At 29.0% G+C, this 19,397-nt stretch overlaps 1 protein-coding gene across 2 annotated transcripts in view; it reads right to left on the reverse strand.

Annotated features, from left to right (window-relative positions):
• cv-c (RhoGTPase activating protein) overlaps nucleotides 1-19,397 on the reverse strand; it is a 1,097,329-nt gene that overhangs the window by 274,108 nt on the left and 803,824 nt on the right. The gene's annotated exons all lie outside the window — the stretch shown is intronic.

Here is a 19,397-nt window from a genome sequence, read left to right on the forward strand (position 1 = left end):
GTTGTTTTGCCATTTGGATTTATTTACATTCTGACTTTCATAAAGTGAAAGGTTAAATTTTGTGAAGTTCCTAATGTTCAGTTTTTTAAGGTTTTATGAAACTTTCAATTGTGTTCATTTAATCTGTATGCATACTCAGATCTAGCATGAGCGAAGCATTGCCGAGTATGCTAGAATTGCGCGCTTATTGAGAATATTGTTTTATATTATATTATTATTTATTGAAATGTTATAAAGTGTAATCAAAAAATATACATTGTGCAAATTTGTAAGGTGCAGTATTGAAGTATGTATTTTACATGTTTTTTCATTAGTTTTTAATGATGTATACACGTGCATCCAATAACAATCAACTTAACCTACAAATTTAAATTGTCAGTTCTCATTTGATTCTATGCAACTTATGAAGTATTGATGGGCTCTTTGAAAATAAAAATGTTAGTTTGTAAAATAAATTATAACATTTATAAAATTTAAATATTAATTACTTATAATAATTAAAGTTTTATGTATATTTAAAAAATTGAAGTTATAATTTTTGTAGCTGATTAATTTTACAAAAAAAATGTCTAAAATTGTTTTTAATTTACAATTATCTAAAATTTGGTAAAATAGATGTTAAAATAAAGAATGAGAAAATAAATGAAGAATAAGAAAAATGTTAAAAATTTCTACTAAAATTTTAACTACGTTGCTTTTTTTTAATGCTTTAATTTTTTTATTAATTGATTAATTAAGCTATCACATGGTTATGAAACTTCAAAATTATTAAATAAATATAAATGTAGGAGGTACCTTTTTAGAATGATCTTAAGTGAAAATTAGCAGTAATGTGGATGAACATTTATTAATTACACTAATTATTAATTTTACGACGTTTCGATTTTTTAATTCAATTTTCATCGGACATCTCAATATTTAGTGAAAATAAATATTAACCATACTACACATAGTTAATCAATAAACCCATTACAATAATACAACAATCACAAACTGATAATATCATACTAATAGTCATTTTAATGAAATTTAGAACACATTCTTGCTAATTTTAACTTAATTAAGTTACTTATATTTATGTGTGTGCATTTATAACAGAATAATTCCGCGTCAGGACAACGTCTATCGGGGCCGCTAGTATATATATATATATATATATATATATATATATATATATATTGTGTAGCTTAATAACTACACAATAAAAATATAACAATTTTTTATCGGATAAGTGTAAGATAAACCGTGGATTAATAATGCATAATTTCATGTTTTTATTATTCATCTTTAACATTAGGCAGAATATACGAAAGGACTGTAGTTCTGGAAACATACGTAGGGAATTAGTAACAAATGCGCATGCTCAGGCCAGTGCTGTGAGCAATTCAATTGATATATACTTGATCTATTACTAGTAAAATTATTAATAAAATAAATTAAATGCTTATTTGTGTAAAACAAAAGTAATAGTATTTATTTTCCCTAATAATTGCAACAAACATTAAAATTTCTTTAACAATAACAACCTTTTTTTAGCGAAAACGCTCAGATTTTAAGATTAACGAATTTGAAACTTTAACAATCCATTATTTATAAAAAATACAGCAATTATTTATTCCTGATGTTCTATGAGTATTCTGAAAATTTTTGAAGATTCATGTAATAATAAATAATTTCTCAAATTAAAACACGTAGAATAATATAAATTTAAATATGTAAATAAAGATAAATAAAATTAATAATCTATCCCGATTTTTTCCAACCAAACACAAAGAGTTTAAAAAATAAAATAAGAGAGTTTTGATTCTATAATACAATTTTTGGAACGTGTTCGATAAAAAAAGACTATTTGGTATTTTCAAGGCAACTGATTGTGAACACAAAAGAATTAGTGGACATGTTTCTTAAATAAATATTGCTTGATATCAAGCTGTATGTAAAAAAAAAAATGTGGTTTTATATATATATGGTATGAATGACAACAAAATGGTACTGTCCGAACCAAAAAATTGTAAGCTTTTACAAAGAACTGTACAAGAAATAATAGTGTCCTGAAGTAAAATCTTTATTTTATAAACCAAAAATAATAAATAATCATTTTTAATTTTTTTTTTACAAACAACTGTTTTATTTTACTAAAATCATTTTAGGTAGTACCTTCAATAAGCGAATCATTTTGATGTTTTTAAAACTGAATACGAAGTAAGAATATAAATAATGCCAATATTTAACTGAGAATGCTCTCCGCCACCTTATCACCCTCCTCAGTTCCATAGCTCCAGAGCTTAGTCTCTTACAGTAACTATGTTTTGGCCATTTTAGTATAAAAATAATAATTTCCTAATTTTTTATTTTCCCCCAACAACCTCAATATTGAGAGGATATATATTTTCTCTTGAAAAAGATTTTATAGATTCCATAAAAAATGTTAAAACTAAAAAAAAATTATTTCTAATTGTTTAGAAGATCAATTTTATATTCTTGATTTAAATAAAATTAATAGATTTGGAAAAATATATAGAATGTCGTTAATTTCTTCTCAATTATTATTATTATTATTCTACTCCTTTAAATGAGGAGGGAAAATCAACAAGCTACAAATTGTTGCTGGAAATTTCTTTTCGACACCTAAGTGCACATATATGTTTGATATTGAAACCAGTATAGTAGCAGGCGAGCTAATATTTGATGGAAGTTCCTCCCGAAACTCGCATAACAATTCGTCAAATAATAAGCATCAAATGAAAGCGAAGAGTAAAAGTGGTTTCCTGTTACCTTCATTATTAAACTAAAGTCATTGTTTTTTTACATAGTACATCAATCTACCAAAATCTAGATGTTCAGCTCTATAAATAACACCTTTATTCTATTTGTCACAGGAAGTGGTAGTATACTTATAATTCTAAGAAAAAATAAAGCTCAGGCAAATGCCACTTATATCTCAGGTATTTTAAAAGCCTCACGAAGGATTGGGACAAATATAGTGTAAAGCGTAAATTAATTTAATTAATGTAAACTAATATTTCCTTATCAAGAAATAGTTATTAACACATTTCGTCAATTTAACTGCCGGCACAATTAAATAAAATTGTGTTCCTTTAAAAAATTATTAAAACACTAACTTTGCAAATAGAAATATATTTATTCCGCCCAAATTTTAAACTCCGTGGTAATTGTATTTATTATTTTTACTTTCTTGTACGAAGTAATTGTGATCGCGAAAAATTTCGGTTTTCAGATTTCAACGGAAATATCCGTTTTGATCACCTCTGAATCCATTTAGACTTTTTTTTCGGAAAGAAGGGGGAAATGCATTTAGGCACACGACACTCTGTGCCTAAATGCACTCCTGCTGGTGGTCTCATCTAACCGCCACCAGCAGACTACCGTCTAAAACCACCCTGCTTTAAATGGAGTAAATCCTACGCAACCCGGAATTGCCGCATGGCATTACTTCGGGGTGCGCAGGCCTCCTGACGAGTTCGTCCCGTTCCGACAAAATGCACAACAGCATTAAATTACTAAACTATACAAGTACAAAATAATAAATACAAAGTTTACGCAGCTTAAATTAAATTGCCAAAGTAGTAACCACATTAAGAGTACGCACTTTTTTTTGGAGTCCATTTAGACTAATGGAGTCCAATAGACTCGTCTTGACGTCTATACATATGTATCCCGCATAACTAAAAAACGATTAGCCGTAGGATATTGAAATTTTGGATTTAGGACTATTGTAACATCTAGTTGTGCACCTCCCATTTTGATTGCGTGTTCAGAAGTGTTCAAAAAAGCCCAAAATCCAAAAAAATGGATTTTGGACTTTTAATTAACCGGAGTAATAAGCCTTGATTGAGAGCTTTTCAACGATATATCATAAGTGGTAATTATTTTCATTGGTTTCAGAGTTATAGCTAAATTAAATTTAATTAATTAAATATTTAGATCTTACAAGGGGAATGCATATCGGTTCGAATCCGACTTCATTTAATTTTTTTAACTTTTTTTTTTAAATTTAAATATATTGATTAATTAATAATTATTAACCACACATTCTAAAAAAAAAACAAATTTACAATAAAGAATAATTTAATAATATTAAAAAAATATGAAAAAAATTAGAAGTTAGTGAAATAAAATTTTATGTACTTTTCATTAAAAAAAAAAATGTGTATATGTAATTTAATACGCGTAAAGGAAGTCATGTGGCGTCCACAACAATTTTTTTTCCTAATATGAACCATGGTAAAACTTATTGAAAGTTGAAAATGAAGAATCTCATAATTATAAAAAGGAAGCTTGTTTATTTTTCAACAGGTATAAATATGTTACTACCTAGTGGTAAACAATAAAACCAATTTTTTTTTCAAAGAGAATAAATATAATAAACAATAAATTAATAGAACTTCAGGGAGTGTTTAGGTAATTGGACGTAGCATACAATAATTGGAACAAATAGTGAAGTATTTGTTACTATAAATAACACTAAAGAAATTATTAACATGGTTACAAAGATGATGATTAATTTATTCCTTTATAAACATTATATATTGATTCTCAATTAAACCTGCTGACGTAATAGATAAATTAAAATAATACTGTACTTAGTCATACGACGACCTAGAATGTATATCATGTACAGATCTAAATAGATAGTCAAAGTGTTAGCTGGTTTTAAATTACGCCAACATCACATTTACTGTAAAACATATGTGTTTCGTTTTTTTCCAAGAAACATTTTATTACCGTTTTGCTAAATTTGTTTTTTAACTAACGGATAATTCTGAAAATCATTTTTTTTTATGATATTAAGTGTGGACTACGAACAAAAATAACAAAATATCGTTCCAAAACGTTAGTATAAGAGAAGTTTAACTAAATTTTTCATAAATTTAATTATTATTTTACAAAAGATCCTGTAGTAGATGTTTGAAATAGGTTAATTTATTCATAAATCCTGATACATTTTTAATAATTAAATATATAAATACCATTTCTTTACAACTGATATTGTTTGAATAATAGAAAAAAAAAGAAAAATCATGCAATTTTGCGTAAATGTAAATTATAATAAACAGTGTGTGTACATTGTATCTCATTAGTAACTTAAAATAAATTCATATAAATTTAGCCACGTAGACTGCTGGTTAAGTATATACAAACATATTTCTTTACTAATGATCATCTTCTTTCCGTAATGTTCTGTAAAAAAAAAAAGCACAGCTGGTTGCACGTAAACATAGGAAAAAATATAGCTATGATTTTTTCCTAAATACATGCGTTTAATAGAGGTCACGGTTACAACTGATGTTTTTAAAACTTTCAGAATTTAATTTTTTTTTTTTTTGTTTTTTCATTTATATTAATATATATTCATACATAAACATTATAGTTCCACATTATTTTATTTAATAATAATATTCCATACTATTAAAACACTTAGTGTGTGTGTATATGTGCGTAACGCTAACACGAAATTTAGCAAAACAAATGTTATATTCTAAAAGAGGACCAAAAATCATCTGACGACACAGATCGTGCTCTTCGCACCAAATTTGATAGTTTTCCAAATAATTGGTGGCGTATGACAGGGGTATCAAAGCGATACGTGAAACTCAACTGAACGATTACTTTCAAATCATCAGGATACATTCATTTTATCCCAAAGAAGGTTTTTAAGTCATAGATAGAGAATCTAGCCCCCTTGAGTGGGGGTATGAGGGAATATCAGAGCTTCTATGTCAAGAATGAAGGAAACGTTGGAGGAAAGAGGGCTTTTTAATTGTTATTTATCAGAATTATTCTCACTACCATGAAGATAACGAACACAGCAGGGGTCCTGGCTAGATGAGAAGTACGAGCGAAGCAAGTCCTGAATGGCAAGTTATTATTATATTCTCCAATTAAAAAGAAAAATATTTATTAAGTATCAAAATTTAACCTTGACTTTTATTTAATGAAATTCACACACACAACTTCTTTTTTCGTTTTAAAACAACTTCAGTTTTACTCGATTAATTGATACAACATTTCCTAGATTTCAATATCTTATATTCTTTGTTTTTCCGGCATCTTCATTTTTCACATTAAATTGCCATAAATCGTTAAACTCTACTCAATCTTTTATTTCTAATTTCATAATTGAAACAATTTTTTTTCTGTATAACCATATATTAGTTATACATATTTGGAGTTTTGCCAAATATGCTTTATAAATCTTCCTTAATGTGTTCCTCCAAAATTTTACTACTGAAATGAAAAAAATCTCTGAGAGTTTTCGAATACTGTTTTTCCCTAAATTAAAATTTTTCTATCATTATAGCATTTTACTCATCATAGTAACATTTTCATTACATTTTTGCGAATTGAATTTTTTTCCATCGATTATAAATTAATGCTATCTGTTATTTCATACAACTTGCTTGCAATTTCAACCAAAACATCATCATAAGGGAATAATACTACCTTTAGTTGCTTTCTCTTGAATTATTTTATACCGTTTGATAAATTTTCTTTTCCAACCTTTATATTCCTTCTAAAAATAAATAAAAAACATACAAACGTTTTGGTCCTTTCTTTTTTTACTTCTTGAGATCATAGCTCTAGAGCTATGCTGCAACAAAGAAAGTATGGTAATCAATAAAAAAACAGGATAAGGATTTTTTTCATTTCTCGACGTTTCATGACCCATGGACCCACGAAAACAAAAAAAAAAAAATGGGAGGGCAATGTTTGTACGTACGTATGATGGAATGTTTGAAACTTAATAACTTTTGACTGGATAAATCGATTTTGATGAAATGTTGTACTCGGGGTAGTATATATGAGGCAATCCGTTGGTAAAAATTTGGGTTCAATATCTCAGGGGGTGAGGTAGATAGTCTCCAGGAAGTCAATTTTCTCAAAATTGTGCAATCATAATTCCACTTTATATTGAGGTCAGTAGATGTGTAAATGCTTGTCGGAACGGAACGCAAGGATAGCGGGAGTTTATTATCTCCCTACTAGAACCTGGACGAATGTCCCTTGCTGCTGTGTCTTTCATTTATCGGGCATGTCATTATTTATTTAGTGGCAGTTGGATTTTTTCGTGTTTTATTTAAGTTGTTCTGTCTTCGTGTTTTATCGGAGTTGGTGTTTGCATTCCGGTCTTTTAGACCAATGAGAAATAATTGACTAGGGCTGATCGTGGGAGAATAAGCGCGTATGAACTTCCTGATCGTTGGGAGACTAAGCGCGTATGAGCTTCGTACTCCCGGGGTGATTTCCCTTCAGTCCCCGTCCTCTGAAGTACTTTCGGTGTTAGCGCCTTTCGGCCTAACAGGAATACGTTTTCCGGAGACCCTAGTATTTGGAGGAAGCAATGCGCTCACCATAATGCTCTCCCTCTTCCGGAGGGAGTTGCATGTGCTGGGTGGGGCTATAATTGTAAGAATTAGGCAAATAGGATTGTGGGTAATAGGTGAGGTGAAGTTAAAATTTGCACTCTTCCTTTACTAGAGCTGTCTTCGCTGCTGCGTCTCTGCTGGACTCCGACGTGTCGGATTCCTCTTCGTGTTGGCGGGGAAATTTTCATTCTTCTTTCTTCTTTTCTTCTGTAGCCTGCCTTTCCGTAGTCCGGCTGTAAATAATTTACAAATCATAAACCTTGAATAGTCCCGTGACCCGAAAAGGGCAGCACGGAGGAAAAGGTAGGCCTCTTCTCTCTTCCGTCGGGCAGCTGCTGGGCTTTTCTTCCACAATCTTCGCTGTCCACCAGCGGTCTTCCTCTTTTTGTTGAATTAGGAAATAGAATGGTTAGATGTCTTAAAATTTTGTATCAAACATTTTCGCGTTCGCGAGTGTTGGGGGGGGGATTGATTGAATCGTTTTATTTAATAAGAAAAGATTCTTTGAGAAAAATTTAATTTTAAAATGATCCAAACACACGTGTGTCCGGGAAGGGTTTGGGAGGACCGTGTGGTTATCATCGTTGATCTGGTTCATCTGTAAAAGAGCTGAAAAAGACAAAATAACAATAACATGGTTATCTTACCATTTTTTGGCCTAAAATTTCCCTTTACCCAATAATCTAAAAAAGCTATCTTTTTATTTATTGCATATTTTTTAACTGCATTTTTTTTGTCTTCCTACGCATACTAATAATGCAAGTGATCAAAAAAAGGTGCCTTGGGGCTATGTTATGGCAGGGGGAGGCAATAATGGTTTAAAAATAATGCTTTCTCTTGAACTGTTTTACGCCATTTAATAAATTTTCTTTTTGATCTTTTATATTCTTTCTAAAAATAAATTAAAAAAACAAAATAAACAAACATCATTCTTTGTTTTGCATTACAACTAGCGTTTCCTCAATTTCCACTTATATATTAATTACTTGATCCTTATTGAAATTGAAAATAATTCTACTTCATCTGAATTTTAACATATGAAAGCAATTTTTTTCTTGAACAATCTATTCCATCAATTTTATTAAATATTCATCAAATTTTTTTTAATTTATCAAAGTGGACAAGTAAAATATTTAGTATATAAAAAGGAAAATTCATCACATTTTCACATCTTAAAAAGTAACTTTATTTCAAACACTACCAAATTTCTTTCAACACCTACTATCACTCCATCGTGAAGACATGTGAATAATAATAATAGACAGCAATCTCCGTGGCAGAGTGGCAGCGTCTCGACCTTTCATCCGGAGATCCCGGGTTCGTATCCCGGTCAGGATGACTTATTTTTCATACGTTACAAAATTTCCATTTCACATTCCCATTCACAAGCTTATATGGAGAATAATTAATCATGAAAAAAAAGGTTACTAACAAAATTTTCCATTTAAAGAAATAAAACGATTAATTTCTGTAATTTTCGAACTTTTTTTTTAAAACGCATACTTAATGATATAAATTATATTAGAAATATTTTGTAAAGAATTATTACAAACAACAGTTGTAAAATCTGCTAACTCTGCTTACACGTCATTATGTCAAATTCGAAGTATGTTTAAGTACTAATGGCAGTATTATATTTTTAGGCATGATGAAAATGGGGTTTTCTAAAAGAAATTTTCATTTCATAAGAACTTTCATAAGAAATACAAAAAACAAAATATCAATAAATATTTCCACGATAAATTTAATTGAATTGTCCTTAAAATATATTAAAAAATTTTACTCGATAGTTATTAAAAATTATTATCATTAAAATAAATGTAGATAGATAATCAATTCCGATAAATGAAGTTTACTTCATATATATTAGGAGAAAATGATAAACAAAACTGAGGATATATATATTTTTTTTTTGAAGGGTATTTATCAGAATAATCTTAACATAAGTAATGCTTGGATTTCATCCAGAAGATTCTGGATTCAAATCTACGTCAGGCAAAATTTTTTTTCACATGCATATAAAAAATCACCACACATATTTATCATGAAAAAAAGAGAAACTACAACTGGGCGTCAGTATGTTGCAACAAAGTAATAATTCAATAGATTAATTTTAATAAAAATATAATTTTGCTCAGTAGTTTGACATTCATATTTGAGTACTGGAATCTTTATTAAATAAAAAAATCCTTATATCCTTAAATTTATTATTCTGAAATATCACATATAATATAAAATTTTACGATCTGAATTCTTAGGGGAAAAAATATTTCTTGTAATATAATATCATTTACAGAAAATTTAATATATTTGTTAACCTAACCACATATTTAAGCAATCATTCAAAATTGAAATTACGTTCAAATTTTATTTCCATTTATTGTCTTTTTTTAAATTTATATTCAAAGAAATAAATCTTCCGCGTAATATGATCAATTCCTGAATTGAAAGATTCAATGAAGTCGATTAAATTACAATATAATTAACATTTTATCGTAGATGCTAAAAAAAGTACCAAACCAAAATCAGACTATAAAACACAAACACTATTTTACAGGATTAAAATATTAAAGATATTACTTATAAATAATCTTGAATTTACAGTAGAATATTATAAATGAATAACTTTATGATAATGTAGACGATAAAAATAAATTTTAACTCAACGGGCTGGTCTAGTGGCAAACTCGACGTCATAAATCAGTTGATTTCTAAGTTGATGTTCTCCAGTTCAAATCCTAATAAAGGTAGTTGCTTTTATTCGGATTTAAATAATAGATCGTGGATACCGGTGTTCTTTGGTGGTTGGGTTTCAACTAACCACACATCTCAGAAATAGTCGGCCTTGAGTTTGTTGACGACTACATATTTACCGGTACAGTTACATTACAATGATAAGTCACTAATGACTTTAATCGTTGATGGGACTATAAATAAAAGTATTAAAAAAATAAATATTATAGAAATGAAAGAAAATTTTGATAAAATTAAAAATTTTCTATATTTTCAAAACATTTTTAGATGTTTCAAACTGTTTACGATTAAGACATGTTGAGGTAAGAATAAATATAACTGGAAATAAATCATAATTACTTTTTTAAAAAATGAAAAGTTTAAATAAAAATAAAAAGGTCATGCGTAACGAATATAATCGTCTTTGAATAAATAAAATAATTAAACAATTTTTAACAATAAAAGCTATTTTACAAATATATAGGAATACATTAATAACTAAGATAGCAAGAATATTACAAAAATATACATATTTTTTTTTTAAATAAAAAGGTATACTTTTTTGTACGAGTGAATAATTTTTTATTACATTTATTTTAAGCAGAAAGATATTTTCATCTACCCCCTCTCACTTATATACGAGATATAAATTCTCCGAGGATCAATTAATTATTTGAATAGCCAATAAACTAAATGGAAAGGTTTAAAAATACTTCATAACAGATACGAGTACCAGCGCGCAATTATTTCCATTTTAAGTATTCAACAGGCTTTACATTTTTATGCGTCAAATTTGAATATTTTATATAAACATAAAAAACAGAAAAAAAAAATTAAACAGCTAACAGTTTAATTCTTAGGAAATGTATATTTTACTGTTTTCCTTAATGAATTAAAGTTAATTATTAGAATTTATCGTAAAAGGAATAATCTAGCCTTAACAAGTTTTGAATAATCTCCAATAGTTAATATTGTTTAATTATAATTTCATTATTACTTTGTATTTTGAGTAATTTTAAAATTGATTTCATTGTGCCTGAAAGACGTCTATATAATTTTATTTTGTTACTTCTTGTAATGGTTCTCTGTTATTGTAAGAACAATTTACAAAAAAACTATTATTACAAATTGTTTCCTAAAAAGCTCACGTACGTTAAAAAATTATTCTAAAAATAAACTTTCACAAAAGAAGTAATAAAATTTAAAAAAGATGAGGATTGGTTAAGAAAAAAAGTAATTACATTATAATTTCATAGGAAATTGAGGAAGTGAAGTATGAAGAAGTTGTATAAGGAAGTGGCAAAGAAATTAAATAACAATGTAGATGGAAAATGAAAACCATAACATAGACATGGACATACCCACGCTAACACACATACACGCGCGCGCGCGCGGTGCACATTTTTCATCTAATATAAAAAGGTGATCTATAAAAAATAAGCTTCGCAACACAAAACAAACAAAATTGTACAATAACCAATACTTAAAAGAATTCATCAAAATATTCGATTGTTAATAAATTTTTTTTTAATAAATCATAAACATTATAATTCTAACTTTTTTTTTCAAATAGAACCTAAAATAAAAATAATTATAATAAGCATATAAAAATATAATAAGAACTACATAAAAACTCTTGTCTATTTAAGAAAAATTATTATATCATTTCTATAATTATATATAATTACAAGTTCATCTGAGGTCTGCGTTTTTTATCCGTACTAAAACAAAAACATTCCATTTTACTAAAATCTGATATTAAATAGACACGATTTTCTGGATAAAAATGATTAAAACATTAAAAATAGATGCAAATTTATCAACTAGGAGCTAAAACTTCGCCGACCTCCATCGTGGAGTCTCTGTTCTGTTTTTCAACGAAAAGGTTCTGGGTTCGTATTCCGGTCAGTATTAGCATTTTTTCTAATCTACAAATTTTATTTCATATCACTAGAAAAAGGAAATAAGGTACTTGTAATTGGGCAAAAGCCTATAATTATCAGCGATACCGTAAGTAAATAAAAATTGGAGGATATCGAATATTCTATATGAACTTTCAAAAATTTTTTGAAAATATTCAAACCAAAGGAAGACAGAGCTAAGCAACAGAAAAATATTTTTCAATTTTAAGAGATGGAAGGTGATTTTTGAAAAAAACGTTCTTTGGTATATACCTTATAGGTAATAAATTTGCTTTAATAAAGTTTTCTTCAAAATACCTCGGGAGAAAATCGAAATTGGTTTTTTGGCGATATCCCCACACTCCCATATGGAATTTTGAAAAAAGATCAATGCGCCATTTATAGAAACGTTTAAGCTAAATTTGAAGAAAATCCGATCGTTCAATCTTGAGATATAAGGCCAAAAGCAGTGCGACATACCTACGTATGCAATATACATGGTTTTTTTTTTGGTCTAAATCAACTTATTGAACCAAAAGACTTAAATTAAAATCTAATGATTTGCAAAATGACCTGATACCCCATCCTTGACAAGATCACCATACTTTCCCCCTTTAATGTAGATATTCTAGCTATATTTGCCGGGGAAGTAATATAAAATGTAATCATATACATAACGATGGAGTCGAGATTAAAAACTGACAACTACACAACTAAGATTAGAAACTGATATACAAAAATAAAAAAAATCTTTTTATAAATAAAACATTTAAACTACTCGTATTAAATACAACAATAATTGTTGTATTCATGTATTTATGTATAAATTCATGTATTTATTTCATTTAAAATTTAAACGCATTCAAAACGTTTTTGAGAGAAAGTTTGCTGTTAGCTTTTATAAAGGATACAGTAAGGAAGGTTTGGAGAGAAAAGGGAGAGAGGAACAGAGAGAATACACTATGTGTACGAAATATAATAAGGAAAATATGGAACCCTCTTGTGTCCTCGGAAATAGAAACTGTCATGAAAGGTAGTGACGATGCTGATAACAGCATTCACGGATAGAATGGGTGCTCTTTACAAGAGGGGTGGTTCTTTGTAAAGATAAAGAGAATAGTAACGGTTAGAGTAGACAAGGAAAATTTCAAAAAGATATCTCATACTCAGTAAACAATTCTTTGATACAAATTAATCTTACTTCAAAAATATATAAATCAAAATGGAATTTCAACATCAAAATATTTTAATTTCATGAAAATTAAACTTCGTAATAGACTAATAACCAGATTATGTACTGTATATAATCTGATTAGTAGTCTATCACAAAGTTTAATTTTCATGAAATAAAGATATTTTGTTATTGAAATTCGATTTTTATTTATACACTTTTATATTTTTTAAGTATATATATATATATATATATATATATATATATATATATATATATATATATATATATATATATATAGATTTATCTTACTTTAATATTTGATGCGTATTTACTTGTTTTATATATATATATATATATATATATATATATATATATATATACATACAAAATAAACAGAGGGGTCCAAAAAAATGTACTCACTGTTTGTGATTAAATAATATCTAAAAAAAAAGACTACACTCGCTAATCTAATGTGTATTGTAGTGTAAGGTATTAAATTTATCGTGGTAGGCGGAGCTAGCAATTTATGTCGCGCATGCGCGTGTGGTTGGTAGTGGAAGGAGCCAGTCATATTAGCCAGTGCAACAGAAGACAGCCGAGTAGCAATCTCATTAGCTGAGGTTCACATATCTTTTGTTGAACGCAACAAAAAGTGGCAAAGAGTGGCACTGGTAGTACGAGAACATTCATGAGATACAACGGCAGTGGCAAAGAGAGTTTAGAACACCGCCACCAACAGCTACAAGTCCGGCGTCCAGTACTGCGTTGTTGCAACATTTCACCCGATCACAGCGGAAATTAATGAACCAGAATGCGCACGAAAATGGGATGAGCCGTTCAAGTGTAAGACGCATTCTGAAGAGTGCAAAGTGGAAAGTGTACATTTCAAGATGGCTACACGCGATGAATGAGGACGACCCAGATCGAAGGATGACGTACATTGAATGGTTTCACCATGGTTGGCGAGGATGAGGAATTTACAGGGAAGTTTGTGCGGGCCGGACTAACAAGGCGCAATTCAAACTTAACGGTAGTGTGAACCGCCACGATTGTGTCTCTAGTCTCCTGAAAATCCTCACGCTCATGTGGACAGGGCAGTGAATCTACCGGGGGTTGCTGTGCGGTGTGGTCTACCAAAGCGTGGTTTGATTGGTCTCTTCTTCTTCGAGGGTACCGTAACTTCTTCGAAGTATCTTGATATGCTTCAGAAAAGGATTTTGTCTGCCATCCAAAACCTCCATGATGATGAACTTTTTACGTGCAGCAAGACAGTGAGCTCCGCCTCACTACCATCAAGATATCAGGTTGTACCTCGATAAAACCTATCCGGACGTTGGGTGGGTCGAAGAGGTGCTGTTGAGTACCCACCTCGGTCTCCTGATTTGACATCTTTGGACTTCTATCTCTGGAGGACTGTCAAGTATGGCATGTAACGACAAAAACCAGCAAGACCAGCTAAGTGAAAAACTCGTAGGCATGTGATGCTATTACGCCAGACACACTAACAGGCGTAGTTCGTGTGCAGTTCGGTGCCATGGACGTTGTATAGAAGCTGCTGGTGGTCATTTCGAACACATACATAACCCTCCCTCAATGCCAAAACTTTTCACGTCAAGTCAAATTTCTCACGAGATATGGACTAACAAACAGTGAGTAAATTTTTCTGGAATAAAAACTCCGTGTGTATATATATCTATATATACTACCCGGCCTTTCTAGCCAGAACCTGTAGCTTCAGGGCCCAGATTGCTCCAGGCTACTCAGGGACTTCTCGGGCCTCCTGGATCCACGAGGCCTACTCCAGGGCCGCAGAGCTCGCTCTGGTCGCCATTCCCGTCTACCCAGATGGCTCCGCTCCCTGGAGACCCACACTGTTATCTTCATGATTGTGAGAATAATAATACTGATAAATAACAATTAAAGTATTCAGGTATTACAGAGACCTGAGAAACAAACTAAATTACAAAACACACAATAATAATAGCTATGGTAACTGAAATACACACACGTTTGACGCCTAATAAAACTTATAGCACGCGCGCGCGCGTGCTATAAGTTTTATTAAAATTTATTCCCGTCTACCCAGATGGCTCCGCTCCCTGGACACCCACACTGTTATCTTCATGATTGTGAGAATAATAATACTGATAAATAACAATTAAAGTATTCATGCATTACAGAGACCTGAGAAACAAACTAAATTACAAAACACACAATAATAATAGCTATGGTAACTGAAGTACACACACGTTTGACGACGAAAAATTCAGAACTTATTTCTTTGCCATGGAGACAGAAATATAATAATGAAGTAAAAGAATTAATCTTTTTACTTCCTAATACCAAGTAAAGGAAGTATTGTGATGGCGAAAAATTTCGATTTTAAAATTTCAACGGAAATATCCATTTTTACCAACCTCAGTCCATATTGACTAGTATCGTCGTGACGTCCGTACGTACTTACGTATGTATCTTGCATAACTCAAAAACCATTAGCCGTAAGATGTTGAAATTTTTTTGTTGAGGACTGTTGTAACATCTAGTTGTGCACCTCTCCTCTTCATTACAATCGACTGAACCAAAATGTCTAAAAAAGCCCAAAATCCAAAACAGTTTGGATTTTAGACTTAATCTTATCTTATCTACGGCAGTAATTAGCCCTCATTGAGAGATTTTCAACGATATATCATAAAAGGTACTTTTTTATTAGCTCCAGTTATAGCCAAATAAAATTATAATTAGTGAAATATTTGGATCTTAAAAGGGAAAGGGGCACATCGGTTCAAATCCGATTTCATCTCTTTTTTTAATTTAAATATATTGATTTATTAATAATTATTAATCCCTGACTGTAAAAACAATTTTACAATAAATAATATTTCAGTAACAATAACAAAATTAAAAAAATATCAGAAGTTATTAATAAAATAAAATTTTATGTACTTTTCATTATAAGAAAATGTGTGTATGTAATTTAATAGGTGTACAAGGAAATCGTGCGGTGGTCATATCAGATTTTTTTCCTTAATAAATATCTTTAATTTGCAATTTCACCCACCTTGGGAGGAGAAGAAATAATGAATATTTTCAACATTTTAACCTTCACGGGAGCTAGGGCTTCGGTCTGTGACTTAAAACATTCTATGGTATAATACGAATGTACCCTGAAAATTTGAAAGCAACCTACTTTTACAAATACCCCGTATGAATTTTGAAAATTGAACGATTGTTTGCAGAGATATTATATGAGCATCCCATTGAACCTCCCCAATACAGCGTCCCATGGGAACCTCATTTGTTACCAGCTGATGGTGATGATTGATCTAGCCTCCCACGAGGTGCTCGCATACCTCACCACTGTAGCCACACACGCAATCCCCAAGGGAAGCCCGTTTTTAAAATTTTATTTTATTTAACGTAAATTTAATTCTATTTATAAATTTATTATTTTAATATTATTCATTCGATTGATTTCAATCATTCAGTTCAAACCCCGCTCACGTACTGATTGAGAATGTTCGTTAATTCAATTTATTAATGTTTATGCTTCAACCGGCAAATCTTCACTACTACATATATATATATATATATATATATATATATATATATATATATATATATATATATATATATATATATATAAAGAAATACCTACAAATTTTCTGGCATTCTTCTTCTGGCATTTTCTGGCATTATATTTCTGTTGGTTTCGGAATTTAATCATCTGCTATCTATAATTTTTTCCCACCATTATGTTTGTACTATTTTTAACTTCAGAAATTATATATACATAATTTTAAATTATATTACTGCAAATGTTTTGGGGAAAAAATAATAAATTACTTTTATAGCGAAAAAACAAATCTCATTTTCAAATACGAATAATGTTTTAAAAAATTATTCTCAAAAAAATTAAAAAATTAGATAAATTAAACATATTCAAACTGATTAAATATATTATATTCTCATATGTTTAGATAGATAAAAAGTTTAATTTTCCATGTTATGGACGGCTAAACAAATCCATAAATGGATTTATGGACGGCAACAAATATCCATAAACAGCATGGTGAAGCTATTTTTACCAGTTTTTGACGCAGTTGTCCATTGTGAAAACCGTACCATTTTTTTCATATACTATCACGTATTTAACCCCGAAATATGATAAATAACAGAACAAAAATGATTTCCATAATTATTCAAATATTAAATATGTAACTATGAAGAACTTATTGCAAGCGAATAACAATTTCTAATTTTTTTATAAGATCTTAGAACATCTCGGTGTTATTATTTAACAATTATCATAATTGTGCTGTCTGTCTTCCTTTTTTTTCAGATAAACTTGAATTAAACATTTTTCTTATCTTGTGACACAAGTCCAGATCCCGCCACTCTTCTTGATAAACGTGAAGGATTCCAGATCCTCTTTTTCCTACAGACCGTCATACAATTTACGGTCATCCTCATACAAACAAACTAATGAGTAGGTTAACAGAAATGTGTACTACAGCAGAATAAAATCCTGGTAAATTGCTTAGTAAGAAAAATATAAATATATATAATGCAATAATGTAGATGCAATATTATTTAAATACAAAATAATGGTGTAAGTTTAAATACTAATAGATAAAATTTAATATTACGACGAAAACGGTTAAGTATCTTAAACATTTTAACAATTCCCTCCTCTCTAACACGAAAAAAAGTAATTTAATAATACTAGTAAAAGTAAAATCAAATATCTGAATAAAACGAAAAAAGATGAGATAAAGAAAACTATCAAAGTAAAATAAGATTAAAAATATTAATTAAAGACCATTTAAAGAGCTGGTAACATTCTGCTGAATTTTACGGAATTTTCAGATGAAATTTTTTAAACTTACTTCGAGATAAAATTGAAAAATATTTTTATGTATTTAATTATATTTGCATTTAAAGAAAAACAATAAAAAATTATTCAAAATTGAGTTGTTGAACAAGCAAACAGAAATATTATAACTTTAACTACGTGATAAGTCGTATGGTATTGTAAAATATACTTAAAAAAATATAAATCAAGTGATAAAATTTTGGGCTATCTGAATAAAAATTAACTTTGCAAAGAAAGTTTAAACGTACAGGTAATGATATAAAATTATTTAGAAGGTGTACAATATTGCTAATCCAAAAATGACACCGATTAAAAAAAAAAACACCAACAGAAAAATGATCAGATTAAAAAAGTAAAAAATTAACAAATTGAAGAAAACTAATTTTATGAGTGGAGTAAATTTTATTTTAAAATTATATATATGATATTTTTTTTAATATCTAAACAAAAATAAAGCATATTCAATTTTTATTTTACCTAACATCCTTCGAGATACAATGTCCTTTAATATAAAACATCTTTCTATTAAATTTAAAAGGAAATAAAATAAATTTTCTTAAAATAAAGTTCAACGAGACTAACTTTTCATTATTGTAGATTAAACAATTCTTAAAATAAAAATATAAAAAAAATGGATAAGATGCCAACCCAAATACATTCTCAAACTTTTATACTCTCAATATTTTAGTATTTTTAAATAAGAGGATCTCATAAAAATCAATGATGAATTCACCTTAAAAACAGAATTAAATTAAATATACCAATTTTGTTTTGTTGACAACTAAAAAAAGAATTACAATATCTTGTTAACAATTATAAGACAAAAATATATATGTAGTTCACTTGCAAAAGAAAAGTTTGATAAAAACTTTTAAGAGGTGTGTAATTACATCGGTTTTAATTAAAAGTTTTACTAACTTTTGTATTGACAATATTCTTCAGTTATAAAAAAGATTTACAGCCAACAACTTTTGGCGTCTTTTTAATTTCACATGATTTTTCAGATTACAAGACATTTATGAAATAAATCATGAAAAATAAAATCTGTTAAAATTTTTCTTTAATATTTAGAAATTAAAACAAAGTTTAGAAACACGTGTAAGAAGAAATAAAACGAGAGGAAGCATTAGAATGTTATCTTGTATTATATAGTGAGAAATCGACAAATTTCAACGACAATTCACAAATACATAATTTAAATACATAATAACTACTATCAACAATACTACAAAAAAACGTGTGTAATTGCAGTAATAATACAAGCAAATAAAAATACTCAAAATGTAGTTACTAAAGTAATTGCGTTTTCCTTATGAAAGGGGAAATAA

Source organism: Lycorma delicatula, chromosome 7 (assembly GCF_047948215.1).
Source record: "Lycorma delicatula isolate Av1 chromosome 7, ASM4794821v1, whole genome shotgun sequence".
NCBI lineage: Eukaryota > Metazoa > Arthropoda > Insecta > Hemiptera > Fulgoridae > Lycorma > Lycorma delicatula.